Consider the following 15,469-nt stretch of genomic DNA (forward strand, 5'->3'; position numbering starts at 1 on the left):
ACCAACCAAGAGAGACTCAAGCAGCACGCTGGACCTTCCCTGATAAAACTTTGGCGCCAAGGGGCTCCGGCATGGGCTGAATGGCTTCAAGGACACGATTCCCGGGGATAGGCCAAATGGTCCCTGTAGCTCAGAAAACCCGAGGTAGCGTTCAAGGGGCAAATTGTACGTTTGTCGGGCTGCCTCTGTAGTCGGCCTTCTGCTTGGCAGAGAGAAGACGGCAGGTAAGGGTTCCCAGTCTGAACAATAAACACAGCGTTTTGTCATTGCAGCAGTGGTCCAGCAGTGGGGACCTTTTGCATTACACCTGAGACCTGCTAGGCCTGTGCTCGGGAGGCCTGTTGAAAGCCTGGCAATCTCCATGGGCACCGAAGAGAGAGAGCAGAGCGTTGCCTTTCCTTCTCCATGCAGAGAAATGATCCGAAGGGGCCTAGGGACCTGTGTTTGGGTAGGTCGCCTAAGAAGAGGCATTGGGTACACAGTGTTTTTCCACGCCCAGGGGGTGAGGACCCAGGAGTCCTAGGAGTCCTGAGCGGCACACTAGCGTTAAGCCACTGCCATGACTAAGGCTTCTGGGCAAATGCTGCATGCCTGCCAGCACTGTGGCTGCCGTCCTGGACTTTGTTTTGATCTTCGTGATCAGCGTAGATCGCCCTGTATGTAAAGGGGGCTCTGGCATGCCTCAGGCAAGGAAGTGGAAACACCTTTTGTCTTTCCTGTAAAGCACCCTTTCCTTTGAGGCACATTCCAGCACGCAAGGAAGGACTCGCAGAACGCCCTATGTAGGCACCTTGGAGGCTACGAGGATTCCTCTTTCAACTAGGGAATTCCTCCGTTTCTCATAAGGCCCCAGTATCAAAGTTGAACCCAGCCCACGTACGTGTCGTTTCTGAAGAACCAAAAGAGGCACGAGGAGCACTGTGCTACCTTCTCAGAATAATGTTTTATTTAGGCAGGGAGATTTGCACTGTGCGGATGACCTAAGCGATTTAAGGCGCTAGGGAGGTCTAGGTGGCCTTGAACCTGCCAAAAGACTAGCAGGGCTCAGGAGGAAACGGTTGATTTTCCAGGCTGCATCTAAAAGTCGTGTTTCTGCTTGGCAGAGAGAGACGGCAGGTGTGTAAAGCGAGAAGGAACACGAAGCACAGAGTTGTTTCACTGCAGCTCAGGGTCCGCCCTGAGAGCCACTGGCATTACACCGAGGACTTTCCAGAACTCTGGTCGGGGCACATTTGAAAGACTTGTCAGTCTATCGATCCAACGAAGAAAACACTGCCTTGCCTTCCACGGTGCACTCAAAGAGACGACCCGGAGTACCCAGGTAGCGGCACGGTGCGCAGTCGGCCAAGAAGAGTCACTGAGCACACAGCGTTCTTCCAAGGGACATGGTGAGGCGGCGGGAGTCCTAGGAAGGGCACACTGGCCTGAATGCCCTACCTTCCCGGCCGGGGTCATGGAAATCGTTTGCACACGGCCACCCGTGGATGGAAACCCGGACATTACGTTGAGCCTGGGGGACAGGTCTGCTTTTCCCGTTATGTGAAGAGGGCTGCTGGAGGCCTCCTGCCACGAGTAGGAAACACTGTGTTAATCGAGGAAAGCTGCCTCTCCCTCAGTCGGCCTTGCCACTGTGTAGAGATGACGGGCAACCGCATTGGTTTTCACTTAAGTTGGAGGCCGCAGGTGGCCTGCTTTCCCGTTGGGAAAATAACGCTTCCCTCCTTAGGTCCCGATGCCAGACTTGGCACAGCCCACGGACGGGTAGTTTCTGAGCAACGAAAAGAGACTCACGCAGCCCCCTGGACCTTCCCTGATAAAACTTTGGCACGAAGGGAGTTCTGCTTGGGCTGAGTGGCGGGACCGACATAATTCCTTGGGTTAGGCCAAAGTGTCCTTTTCCCTTACAAAAGCTTAGGCAGTGTTGCAGGGGCAACAAGTCCGTATGTCAGGCTGCATCTAAAGTCGACTGTCTGCTTGGCGAGCGAGGGCAGGCTGGCGTTCCCAGGATGAACAGCGAGCCGAGGGTTTTTCCCATTGCAGTTCGGGTTCAGCGGCGGGGACCACTTGCAGTACACCTAAGACCTGCTAGACCTGTGCTCGGGAGGACTTTCGAAAGACTGGCAATCCACCTGTGCGACCAAGAGAGCGGTGTTTTGCCTTTCACTCTTCATTCCAAGAGATGATCCGAAGGGCCTAGGTCCCTGTATGTTGGTAGGTCGCCTAAGAAGTGGCATCCGGTACACACTGTGTTTCCATGAGACGTGGTGAGGACGCGGGCGTCCCAGGAGTCCTGCAAAGCACACTAGCGTTTAGCCACTGCTTTGAGTGAGGCTCCCTGGGAAACGCTGCATGGCTGCCCGGCGCTGTGGATGCAATTCCCGGACCTTGCCTTCAGCTTGGCGCTCAGCGTAGTGTTCCTTTTAGGTAGAGGCGACCCTGGGGTGCCTCAGGAGTGGACGTGGAAACACACTATGCCTCTCAAGGAAAGCCCACTTTCCTTCCAAAGACATGCCAGCAGGCACGCGTGGGCTGACAGAGCACTGTATTTCAGGCAGCTTTCACGTTGAACCATCCTTCTTTCCAGTTGGGAGGTACTACAGTGCTCTGAAGGTCCCAATCTCAAAGTTGAGCACGGCCCCACGTACCCATAGGTTCTCCCGCACCGAAAGGGACACAAGGAGGACTGTGGCCCCTCCTCTGAATCACTTGGTAGCCGGGGTGTGGCGCACTGTGCGAATGGCACGAAATATTGGAGGGGCTAGGTCGAGTGAGTTAGGTGTCCCTGCAGCTGCCAAAAGCCTAGCAGTGTGCAGGGGGAAACCGTCCATTTTCCAGACTGCAGCTAACGTCGAGTGACTGCTCGCCAGAACGAGCCGGTAGCTAAGTACACCCAGAAGGAACACTACGCACCGGCTTTCTCCTTGCTCCTCAGCGGCAGCCCTGAGAGACACACTAGGCCATTACACCTAAGACCTTCTACACCTCTGTTCGGGGAGCACTTTTGAATGTCTTGGCTATCTAGCTATCCAACAAAGAAAAGAGTGTGTTGCCTCTCACTCGGCATGCAAAGAGATGATCCGGAGGGCTTTGGTAGCGGCACGGTGCTCAGGGGGCCAAGAAGAGTACTCGGTACACAGTGTTCTTCCAGGGGACATGCTGAGGCAGCGGGGGTCCTGGGAAAGGCCCACGAACATTCATGCACTACTTGCCTAAGGTTTCGTGGAAAGCCTCTGCACGCCTCAGTTCGTGGAGGGAATACCTGAACCTTACTTTGGTCCTCGCGGAACAGCACAGTGTTCCCTTTATGTATATAGGGCGCCGGGAGGCCTCCTGCACGGTACAGAAAGCAGAGTGTTTCTCTAGGAGAGCTCCCTTTCCCTCACATAGCCATTCTACTTGTGAAGAGAACACGAGCAACCACACTGTGTCTCAGGACGCTCTGAGGCCGCACTTTCAGCTCTCCCGCTGGGAAAGTAATGCTCTTCGCTCTAGGTAACCAATATCAAAATTGAACCCAGCACATGCACCTGTAGTTTCTGACCAACCAAGAGAGACTCAAGCAGCACGCTGGACCTTCCCTGATAAAACTTTGGCGCCAAGGGGCTCCGGCATGGGCTGAATGGCTTCAAGGACACGATTCCCGGGGATAGGCCAAATGGTCCCTGTAGCTCAGAAAACCCGAGGTAGCGTTCAAGGGGCAAATTGTACGTTTGTCGGGCTGCCTCTGTAGTCGGCCTTCTGCTTGGCAGAGAGAAGACGGCAGGTAAGGGTTCCCAGTCTGAACAACAAACACAGCGTTTTGTCATTGCAGCAGTGGTCCAGCAGTGGGGACCTTTTGCATTACACCTGAGACCTGCTAGGCCTGTGCTCGGGAGGCCTGTTGAAAGCCTGGCAATCTCCATGGGCACCGAAGAGAGAGCAGAGCGTTGCCTTTCCTTCTCCATGCAGAGAAATGATCCGAAGGGGCCTAGGGACCTGTGTTTGGGTAGGTCGCCTAAGAAGAGGCATTGGGTACACAGTGTTTTTCCACGCCCAGGGGGTGAGGACCCAGGAGTCCTAGGAGTCCTGAGCGGCACACTAGCGTTAAGCCACTGCCATGACTAAGGCTTCTGGGCAAATGCTGCATGCCTGCCAGCACTGTGGCTGCCGTCCTGGACTTTGTTTTGATCTTCGTGATCAGCGTAGATCGCCCTGTATGTAAAGGGGGCTCTGGCATGCCTCAGGCAAGGAAGTGGAAACACCTTTTGTCTTTCCTGTAAAGCACCCTTTCCTTTGAGGCACATTCCAGCACGCAAGGAAGGACTCGCAGAACGCCCTATGTAGGCACCTTGGAGGCTACGAGGATTCCTCGTTCAACTAGGGAATTCCTCCGTTTCTCATAAGGCCCCAGTATCAAAGTTGAACCCAGCCCACGTACGTGTCGTTTCTGAAGAACCAAAAGAGGCACGAGAAGCACTGTGCTACCTTCTCAGAATAATGTTTTATTTAGGCAGGGAGATTTGCACTGTGCGGATGACCTAAGCGATTTAAGGCGCTAGGGAGGTCTAGGTGGCCTTGAACCTGCCAAAAGACTAGCAGGGCTCAGGAGGAAACGGTTGATTTTCCAGGCTGCATCTAAAAGTCGTGTTTCTGCTTGGCAGAGAGAGACGGCAGGTGTGTAAAGCGAGAAGGAACACGAAGCACAGAGTTGTTTCACTGCAGCTCAGGGTCCGCCCTGAGAGCCACTGGCATTACACCGAGGACTTTCCAGAACTCTGGTCGGGGCACATTTGAAAGACTTGTCAGTCTATCGATCCAACGAAGAAAACACTGCCTTGCCTTCCACGGTGCACTCAAAGAGACGACCCGGAGTACCCAGGTAGCGGCACGGTGCGCAGTCGGCCAAGAAGAGTCACTGAGCACACAGCGTTCTTCCAAGGGACATGGTGAGGCGGCGGGAGTCCTAGGAAGGGCACACTGGCCTGAATGCCCTACCTTCCCGGCCGGGGTCATGGAACTCGTTTGCACACGGCCACCCGTGGATGGAAACCCGGACATTACGTTGAGCCTGGGGGACAGGCCTGCTTTTCCCGTTATGTGAAGAGGGCTGCTGGAGGCCTCCTGCCACGAGTAGGAAACACTGTGTTAATCGAGGAAAGCTGCCTCTCCCTCAGTCGGCCTTGCCACTGTGTAGAGATGACGGGCAACCGCATTGGTTTTCACTTAAGTTGGAGGCCGCAGGTGGCCTGCTTTCCCGTTGGGAAAATAACGCTTCCCTCCTTAGGTCCCGATGCCAGACTTGGCACAGCCCACGGACGGGTAGTTTCTGAGCAACGAAAAGAGACTCACGCAGCCCCCTGGACCTTCCCTGATAAAACTTTGGCACGAAGGGAGTTCTGCTTGGGCTGAGTGGCGGGACCGACATAATTCCTTGGGTTAGGCCAAAGTGTCCTTTTCCCTTACAAAAGCTTAGGCAGTGTTGCAGGGGCAACAAGTCCGTATGTCAGGCTGCATCTAAAGTCGACTGTCTGCTTGGCGAGCGAGGGCAGGCTGGCGTTCCCAGGATGAACAGGGAGCCGAGGGTTTTTCCCATTGCAGTTCGGGTTCAGCGGCGGGGACCACTTGCAGTACACCTAAGACCTGCTAGACCTGTGCTCGGGAGGACTTTCGAAAGACTGGCAATCCACCTGTGCGACCAAGAGAGCGGTGTTTTGCCTTTCACTCTTCATTCCAAGAGATGATCCGAAGGGCCTAGGCCCCTGTATGTTGGTAGGTCGCCTAAGAAGTGGCATCCGGTACACACTGTGTTTCCATGAGACGTGGTGAGGACGCGGGCGTCCCAGGAGTCCTGCAAAGCACACTAGCGTTTAGCCACTGCTTTGAGTGAGGCTCCCTGGGAAACGCTGCATGGCTGCCCGGCGCTGTGGATGCAATTCCCGGACCTTGCCTTCAGCTTGGCGCTCAGCGTAGTGTTCCTTTTAGGTAGAGGCGACCCTGGGGTGCCTCAGGAGTGGACGTGGAAACACACTATGCCTCTCAAGGAAAGCCCACTTTCCTTCCAAAGACATGCCAGCATGCAAGCGTGGGCGGACAGAGCACTGTCAAGAAAAAATAAATTAAGAGTTCTCTCTCCACAGTAATGTTCCCGCACATGGTCATACCTCCCTTTTAATATCATATTCCCCCCTCTATATTACTCACTTCTCTACTGTAATATTACCCTTTGTACAGATATAATCTTTCCTCTACGGTAATAGTCCCCCCTCCTTTGTTATCGTCCTTCTCCCCTATTAGTATACTCTTATCCACTTGCAATAGTCCCCCTTCCTCCTCACAATAATTCTTTTGAAATAAAAGTCTTCTTTCTTCAGTTAAAAGAAACAAAGTCTCCTTTCTAACCCAGATCTGATTTTGTTTCATAGGCCCTCAAGGGGCTGCAAGTGTGACATACAGCAAAACATATAGGGCCGAGGTGTGGGTGGTATAGGCACCTGTGAATGTGTGTCCCCCATCATGTAGGGCAACTGTTAGCATGCCTCTGTCACCATGCTGGGGGCCCTTGTGTGAGTGTCTGTCACCATTGTGGGGACATTTGTGGGTGTGTATCTGCATCCCCACCACAGAGGAGACCTCTCCCCAAACACAAGTCATATGACTCTGAGTGTCCTGTCCACTCCTCTCCCACATCCCCCAGACCTCATCAGAATCTGGGTCACTTTGTAACAAGTCCCTCATCCTCCCATTTGCCCCTGCCTGTGGTCACGTGTTTTTCCATGGTGGGAGGAAAATGGTCCCATCCTTATGGACACCAATCCTGCACTTGCCAGGCACTCACCTTGTTCCAAGTGCACAGGTGTGGATCACCCATCCTTTCCCTTGACTGCAGACCCCAGCTCTCCTCTCTGGTTTCCAAGTGCAGATTCAGGTGTGCTCAGCACTAGTGTAAACCCATAACCGCCCAGGCGATCCCCACTCCACAGGTGCAGCCCCAACCTCCAGCCCTGGGACAGCATCCCTGGGAGTAAGCTGGGTGCACCTGCACATCCTGATGCTTTCCCCACCCAGCCCTTCCTCAGGTGGATCCACTCCACCCTTTGCCTTCTCAGTCAACATGGGACTCAGGTGAGCACTAGGAGAGGATTTCACAAAACACAGCTGTTGCAAGATGAGTTAAGGTTCCAGTCCCACTGACCTGCCTGGATGGCCAGGTGAGACATCTGAGCCGCCCACCTGTGACTACAAAGGAGTGCTCCTTCTGTCCCCACGTGCATCTGCAGGTGGTGACTGGCACTTAGTAGACACTCAGGAAATAGTTCTCAGGTGTAGGGACGGATGGACGTGCACACAGCTGGCAAACACTTGATGTTCCAGTCATCCTCCTCACTCCGGCCCCCGATCGCTCAGCAGGCTCTTCAAATGTTTTCCGGGCTCCCCAAATGCTTGCCAGCCCCCCAAACACTCACTAGGGCCCCCAAATGCTCACCCACACTGGCCTGCCCCAATGGCCCTGTCCCCACAGTATAAGGACAGGACAGGAAACCTCAGCCAAGAAGTTCTTCCCTGACTCCGACCTGACCTACTGACTCGGTTTGCGGCACAGGAGACGGTGGGCTTGTCACAGCCCCTGTTAGCCGCCGTCCAGGGGCTCCTGCGGGGTCAGGGGCTATGATCCAGCAGGGTTCTCACCCTCCACACTGCCAACACTGGAGCCTGCGAGTGGACCCTTCCCCCCTTGGGGTCCCAACCCTACAGCTCCTCATGCTGCCCCTCCCACCCCTAGGTCCCAGGCAGGAAGGAGGAGCCGGGGCCTGACGAGAGCGCCAAAGACTTTCGACCTTCGACCTCCGCTTCAGCTCAAGCCTCTGAATTCAGACAGGTAGGCAGTCCCCACCACGACCACTGATTCAGCAGAGTTTCAGGCTGCAGCTCCACCTCCTCTCCCCTCTCTCCCCGTGGGACCCTCAGGCACTTCCTCAAACACTCTGGGCGGTGACTGGATGTGAAACACCCACTCTTGTGAGGGTGTGGGAGGAGCTACCTCTCAGAGCGAACCTGCTCCAACCCCAGAATTGGAAGCAACCTCCCAACTCCAGACAGGACCCCACTGCGGTGACAACAACTGCCTGGCTGGGGGTCCTCAGCTCCTCATGGCAGACAGTCTGCAGGGACCCGGCTCTCACAGGGGAAGTGAGGACGTTCTGAGTGTGACATCGGGGTCCAGGGGTCAAAGAATAGTGACATAATGGTGTCCTGAGTGTGACCTCAGGGTCCAGTGGTCAGAGGATGGGGACGTGAGGATGTCCTACGTGTGACCAGGACGTGAGAATGTCCTGAGTGTGACTTCAGGGTCCAGTGGTCAGAGGATGGGGATGTGAGGACGTTCTCAGTGTGACCACAGGACCCAGTGGTCGGTGAAATGGATGTGAGGATGACCTGACTGCCTGCCTAAGCTCTGGCTGCTGTCCATCACTGCAGCCACTCAACCCCAGGGCTGGAGCAAACAAGACTTTCACCCCAGGGCTCTGTTGCAGCAACCCTGCAGCACCCATGCCTGTGATCTCTGAGCACGCTGGTCAGCAAACTATCAAAGTCCTTCACTGAAGTGTCCAGCCCTTCCACCCTGAGTGACCCTCGTCCCAGCCCTGACCAGGGCATGTGGCTTCAGTGGGTGAGAGTGGATCCCCAGATCACGGCCACACCTGGAGACTCACCTGCCCTTGATGCTGGCCCCAAGGTGACTACAGGGTGGGGTCCCTCGCCCACCCCATCCCCCATCCCATCTCCTCCTCTTGGTCAGAGGTCCACTCAGCAAAGTGCCTTGTCCACCCGCATGTCCCCATACCATCTGGAAGTCAATGGAACAGGGTGGACAAACAGGGTGGCTCAGAAGACTGATTGGGGTGAATTCTCCAGGTGGCCTCTCTTCCCCTCCATTCAAAACCCTCGTCCCTCTGCAGGGACATCGCTGCAGGTGGACTTGGGACCTGCTGTTCTCTTATGAGGACATCCACTCAGCCGCCCAACGACATCTGGCTTGTTCCTCTTTCCCACCTTCCCATCCAAACTTAGGCCTCATTGGCTCCCTCCCTCCTTTCCTCCACCTCCCACCCCTCACATTTCCTGCGCCCTCCTCCCTCTGCTCTTCCTCCCTCCTTCCTGCCTGCAGGCCCTCACTGGTCTCATATTCTCCCCTCTGCCCTTCTTCACAGCCCAGGACACCAAGTGGAGCTTGTAAAATGGGGCCTGGACCCCCCCCCCCCGCAAACTGCCTGCAGAATAGATCCTCCCTCTCGTTTGGGCAGGGTTTCCTGACAGCCTGCCTTCACTCACCTTTCACCTTCACCCTCCTGCCTCCAGCAGGCAGAATCACAGCCCAAAGTTGTCCAAATCCCCAGAAGCTGTTACTTCATGAGGCTGTGTGGCAGAGGGGAATCAGGTTGCAGAACAGCTGAGCGCGAAGCAAAGTTCCCTTATCACCCAGGTGGGCCGTGCAATGACCGGGCTTAAACATGGATGAGGGGCAGGAGAAGGGGATCAGCAACTCTGTGGGAAGGACTCCCGCACCATCACTGGCTTTGCACACAGAGGAAGGGCACTACACTAAGGATGCAGGTATCCAGAAGCTGGAAAGGCAGGACAGCTTCCTCCCCTGGAGCCCCCAGAAGGAACTGCCCTGCCCACACCTGCACCAGCCCAGGGAGACCACATGAGATTAGTGACCTACTAGATGTTTGTGGAAGCTGTTACGGCAACTGCAGGGGACTAACAAATACAGGGTCTCTTCCCAGCAGCTGTTTTCCCTGTCTGACCCAGCCCTCCACCTCCTTCCTCCAGGCCCAGCTCAGAGGCTTCCTCCTCCATGCAACCTTTCTGCTGCCCGTCATGCCCGTGGGGATGAAAGCTACTCCTGTTTCATTTCTGCCAGAAGGGAGCAGGGACCAGTTCCCATGTATGCTTGTGGCCCAGACACTCAGAGAAATGCCTCCTACAGATAAGCAGCCGTTACGTCTCATTGATAAAACCCTGACATCATCCGAAGTGACAGGCACTGTGATTTCCCAAACCTGGGCAGTGGACAACTTTTCTATAAAATCTTGGCGTAGGTTTTTTGTTTTGTTTTAAAGTGGAAAATACAGGGGCATTTAGCACATTCACAATGTTTTACAAGCACAACCTCCATCTGGTTCCAGCACAACCTCATCCCCCTAAACAAGATCCCATCCCAGTAATCAGTCAATCCCTGTGTTCCCTCCCCTTCCCCTGAAAACACCAGATTACTTCTCTCTCCATGGATTTGCCTGCTCTGGGTGTTTCATATAAATGGAATCAAGAAAATGTGACTTTTGTGACTGACTTCTCTCATTGAGAAGCATGTCCTCAGGGTTCATCTGCATTGTAGCAGGTGTCAGTGCTTCATTCCTTTACATGGCTGAGGGATGTTCCATTGGGGAATGAGAGTAACTGTTATGGGTTCAAACAGAAGTGAAAACCTGTACATCCCATTCTGACAGAGGAACCCCAGGGAGGATAATGTAACTTCAGGACATTCCAATGTCGTCTTGGGGATCTGGACAAGTGCACATTCTGTCCCCCTCCTAACAGAGCATCATATTCAAGAGAGGGGACCCAGGTAAAGGTGAGGGGTAGACGTGAGGCAGAGGGACCAGAGGTGGAGACTCAGGAAAACCTGCATCACCCGTTACCCTCCCACTACCCATCTGGACTCCGGCCTCACTGTGGATGTCCCTCCTTCTAGGTCCTGACCTCATGTGGAAGTCTCTCCTATATGGTTCCTGAAGCCCTGTGGCATCCACCCTGGCAACCCCCAGCCTTAGTCCCCTCCTCCTTTTCCTACCTCTGTTCAGCTTGCTTGTGTGTCCCCAAGGTGTTGGTCCAAATCTGGAACAGCTTACATAGGTCTGCCCCATCCCTGCCTCCTGATTTGTACATAACCTTTGTTCCTCCATCCCTAATTCCTTCCAGAAATCAGGGGTGTCATGAGGGCAGTGTTCCACAGTTCTCCCCACATGACCAGCCCCAGAGCCCCAGCCTCAGTTCAGTGACATGGCCAGTGGTCACCACAATGGCCTGTCCCTCATCTGTAGCCTGAGTGACTGGGTCTCCCTCACAATCATGTGGGGTGAGGAGCCACTGACAGGATTGCTGGGTACCCACTCAGCTATGTGTAAAGCACTGAGTTATAAAGGTGCTTGAATTGAGTGGGTCAGGAAAGCACTGGCTCTGGTAAATTTGCGGGGAATTCCTTATTGGCAAGGTCATAGTGCTCTCCCAGAATGATTGAAACCCTTAAAAACTAGTGGGAGAGAGAAGCAGTGCTTGTCTGTACCTCCCCACTGGTAGGGCTCTAGATCCATTCAGAGAGTTCCTGTGACCTCACCAGCCCTCAAGCTCCTGGTTGTCCTTCCAGGAGCCTGTCCTGACCTGAGGGCGTTTAGGCAGTTTCACTATGGAGGGTGGGTTGGGGTGGGAGGGGAATCTACACAGCAGATAGTGCCCACACCAGGGTGTTTGTGGGTGTCTGCACAATAGACAGTGTCCATAGCAGGGCATGTGTAGGTGTCTACACAGCAGGCAGTGACCATACCAGGGGCACTGTGTCCCATGGCATCAGTCCCTGTCAGCTATGAAGCCCCCAGGCTGTGGCCCCAGATTTTGGGAAACTTCTTAGATTTTCCCTAATGTGGGATGAGGGAGGTGGGGGGACAGCCAACACAGCAGCTCAGAATTCCTGTGGAAACCCTGCAGATGAAGTCCATGGGGGCCGGCTGAGGGAAGACCCCCTGAATCCTGGGCCCAGGAGTTCCTCAGGATTTTGGGTTCTGAGCTGGCTCTTCTTTGTTAAGGTCATAAATTCTGTTGTCTCTTGGGCTTGTTGAGGACTGAGATGATGGGAAACCCATAGAGAGTGATTTTCAAAACTGCATCTTTCTTACCCTTGTTTACTGAAAAAAAATGCAAAACCTAGAAGTTGAGAGCTATGTTTTATTCTGTGGACATTCTGAGGACTTCAATCCCAGGAGACAGGACTCTCAGATTGCTCTGAGGGACTGCTCCAAAGAGGTAAGGGGAGGAGCCAGGATATATAGCAGTTTTTTCAACAAAGATCAGGTAGTGGGAACATCAAAAGATTACTGTTAATTAACGAAAACCAGATATCTCAAGTTAAGGAATTTAGCACTTTTCTACATATGAGAAGATGCAAGAGTCTGGGCTCACTGAAGTCATTCCTTTGATATGCATCTCAGCTATCCTGGGCCAGTATTCTGTGTTTTCTCATCCTGAGTCACCTCAGGGTGCACCGTCAGGGGTGGCTACCACAACTGACGGCTAGATGGCCGGCATGTTATTTCTATCCTGAGTTCCCTCAAGGTTCACCATTGGGGCAGTTACAATGTGATGCTTGATGGCAGCAATGTCCTTTGTTTACTGATATGGCAGGCAGTATTTTTCATTCATAGTCTCCCCCTTCAGTCTGAAATTTCACCAATGTTTGAGAGACATTTCATGACCAATTTTGTCCAACATTGCTAGGAAGGCTTACTTCCTAGATCAGGCAAACATTCTGTTGTTATGCCACTCCACATGCTAATTTCTGGATTAGGCCCGGTTGATAATTTAAAATTCTCTGGATCTTCTGTCTTACTAGTCTATTATAATCCAGGAGATTTTCCCCCTTGTTGCTTCTTCCCATACCTAGAATCACACTATTATGATTATTCTATTGATATGTAGAGTTATAAATGTGATCTCTTTCCTCAAGATGTTTAGCCATTGTTAATTTTGTTGGAGGCCTGGTTATACATTGGATAATGTAAGCAGCAACAATCTTATAAAATAAAGAGTATATAAGTAATACAGCTAGTAACATTAATAAAGTCATAGTGTAGCAGAGAGAGACATAAAGCATAAACAGTTTGGAAAAAAAGAACAAATTTAAATAATAGTATAACTAGTTGTAATCCATTTGCAATAAACCATCAAGTCAGCAGGAGAACTAGCTGGATAAACAAAATTTTGGAAGGATCAGATAGAGAGAAAAAGATTAATGTTCTATCTTTGTTTACAAAGGTATACTTTATCATCTTTTTGGAGGTCCTAGCATAAGAGGAAAGATTTTTCTGGAAAACAAAGATTAAAAGCAAGTATACTTCCAAAAAAAGGTCATAAATTTATAAATCATATTTATCAGTTCATTCAGTTCTGTGTATTTCCTGTTGATTTGGATGAAGTCATCAGGTTTTCCCATTTCAGTGGTATGATCTAAAAAATCAGAAACTTATACCTATCAAAAAAGTCATTTTTTATGAATTTTCTTTAAGATCTTCAAGATCTCATAAAATAAAAGGATCAGAGTAAAACAATGATTGTCTATAAATGACAAAATTTTAAATAGTATGGTTAAAGACCTGATTACAATACAATTGACAAGAAACTTTGGTATTTCTATGACATACAATATTTTAAAATAATAACTAGAATTATGACTGATAACATACCAGGATATAATAGATTTTTAGGAATTCCATATAAAATTTGGAATATCTATATTAATGACATTTATTTATGCATTATAACCTAAGAGTCATCTCCAGTCACCTGACAATGTTTCTCAAGTAATTTAACATACCAAATAAGCCTAATTAGTTTAACATTCCTCAGGTTCCTTTGAAATAAGTACCCCAGAGTTAGCTGGAGCTTAAAAGAATTTTAGTTAGAACTTGGTATTTGGGAATTTTGTTAAAAATATCAAAAGTTTCTAAAACACACGAGATCACTGTGAAATGATACTTATCATTTAACCAAAGTCACAAAAAGATTTCAAAAAAAAATATAGATCACTTAAGAGCACAGAAATTCACACAATCTGTTATCAAAAGCAGCACTCCAAGAAACTTTGTGCTCTAAAGAGAGAGAGAAAATCAAACTCTAGTCTTATACTAGATTATTTTTAACAACAAAATCCATTTACTTAATTAAATTCAATCTAAATTTCGCTAATCCTGACCATGCATAAAACTTTTCTCAGGATACATTTTCCACAACCTTCCATCACTTTCTGTATCCATATCAATTTGTTCCTTATTTTTCCATCCAGCTCTAGGGCAAAATTACTTTTTTCCTTAACAAAATATATTTCAACTCCTCATATCTTCTTTTGCTGAAAACACACATCCTACTTCCCTTGCATACTGAAAATTTTCCTTTATTATTCCTAGTAGCTTTAATTGCATTTTACAAAATTAACATTTAAAAACCTTAATCTCTAGCAAAAACTGACAAGCAGTAAGTAATTGTAAACTGTTTGTCATACCAGTATTTTCTGATTGAAATATCCCATAACCTTATGAAACACATAATTTTTTTCTTCAATGTGGTATAAGACATGTGTCCAGTAAACCCAAACATCTTTAGTTTCCCTTTCATAAGTAGGTAAATTTAGACCTGTTTAGCAATTAATGTTCCAGCATCTTATTTTTTTTTGTAAATGGCCTACCTATTCAATAAGCTTATATCATTTAACTTAATCTAGCGCACCTCTAGAATTTCAAGTTACCAAAGATCTAGACAGATCATTTTTAAGTAGACATTTCTAAAACATAATTGTTTTTAAAGAGCTCACCCAGGAAATTCCCTGGTGGTCCAGTGATTAGGACTCTGCACTTTCACTGCCAAGGGTGGCCTGGGTTCACTCCCTGGTTGGAGAACTAAGATCCCACAGCCACGAAGTGTGGCAAAAAAAAAAAAAAAAAAAAAATTACCGGCTGATCTCCTTTGCATTCAATTTACTTTTAAGAATTCAGACCTACTAGAGAATGGACTTGAGGATATGGGGAGGGGGAAGGGTAAGATGTGACAAAGAGAGAGAGTGGCATGGACATATATACACTACCAAACGTAAAATAGATAGCTAGTGGGAAGCAACCGCATAGCACAGGGAGATCAGTTCTGTGCTTTGTGACCACCTAGAGGTGTGGGATAGGGAGGGCGGGAGGGAGGGAGATGCAAGAGGGAAGAGATATGGGAACATATGTATATGTATAACTGATTCACTTTGTTATAAAGCAGAAACTAACACACCATTGTAAAGCAATTATACTCCAATAAAGATGTTAAAAAAAAAAAGAATTCATCATACCAAATTACTTTTCTTGCTGACACATTTGCCACAGATATAACAAGATCTTATTTGACTTCTGTTAAGACTAGGTACAGTAAAAGTGTTATACTTAATGTTGATGACTCTAAAAGACATGTCTATATTAATTAGATCAACAAACTTAAACTAACCTTAATACCAGGTATCAACTTAATATTGAATATTTCCCAGTTCATTGAACATAAAAGTCATTTTGGCTGCTTTTTTTTTTTTCCTATTAGAAATATTTAATTTGTAAGTGCTTACTCTTAAGTCAATTAGAGCTTTTTTATAAATTTAATTTTGATAATATTTTCTGGAGATAGAGACATC

This window comes from Balaenoptera borealis (genome assembly GCF_965194805.1).
Source record: "Balaenoptera borealis genome assembly, chromosome: 5".
Lineage (NCBI taxonomy): Eukaryota > Metazoa > Chordata > Mammalia > Artiodactyla > Balaenopteridae > Balaenoptera > Balaenoptera borealis.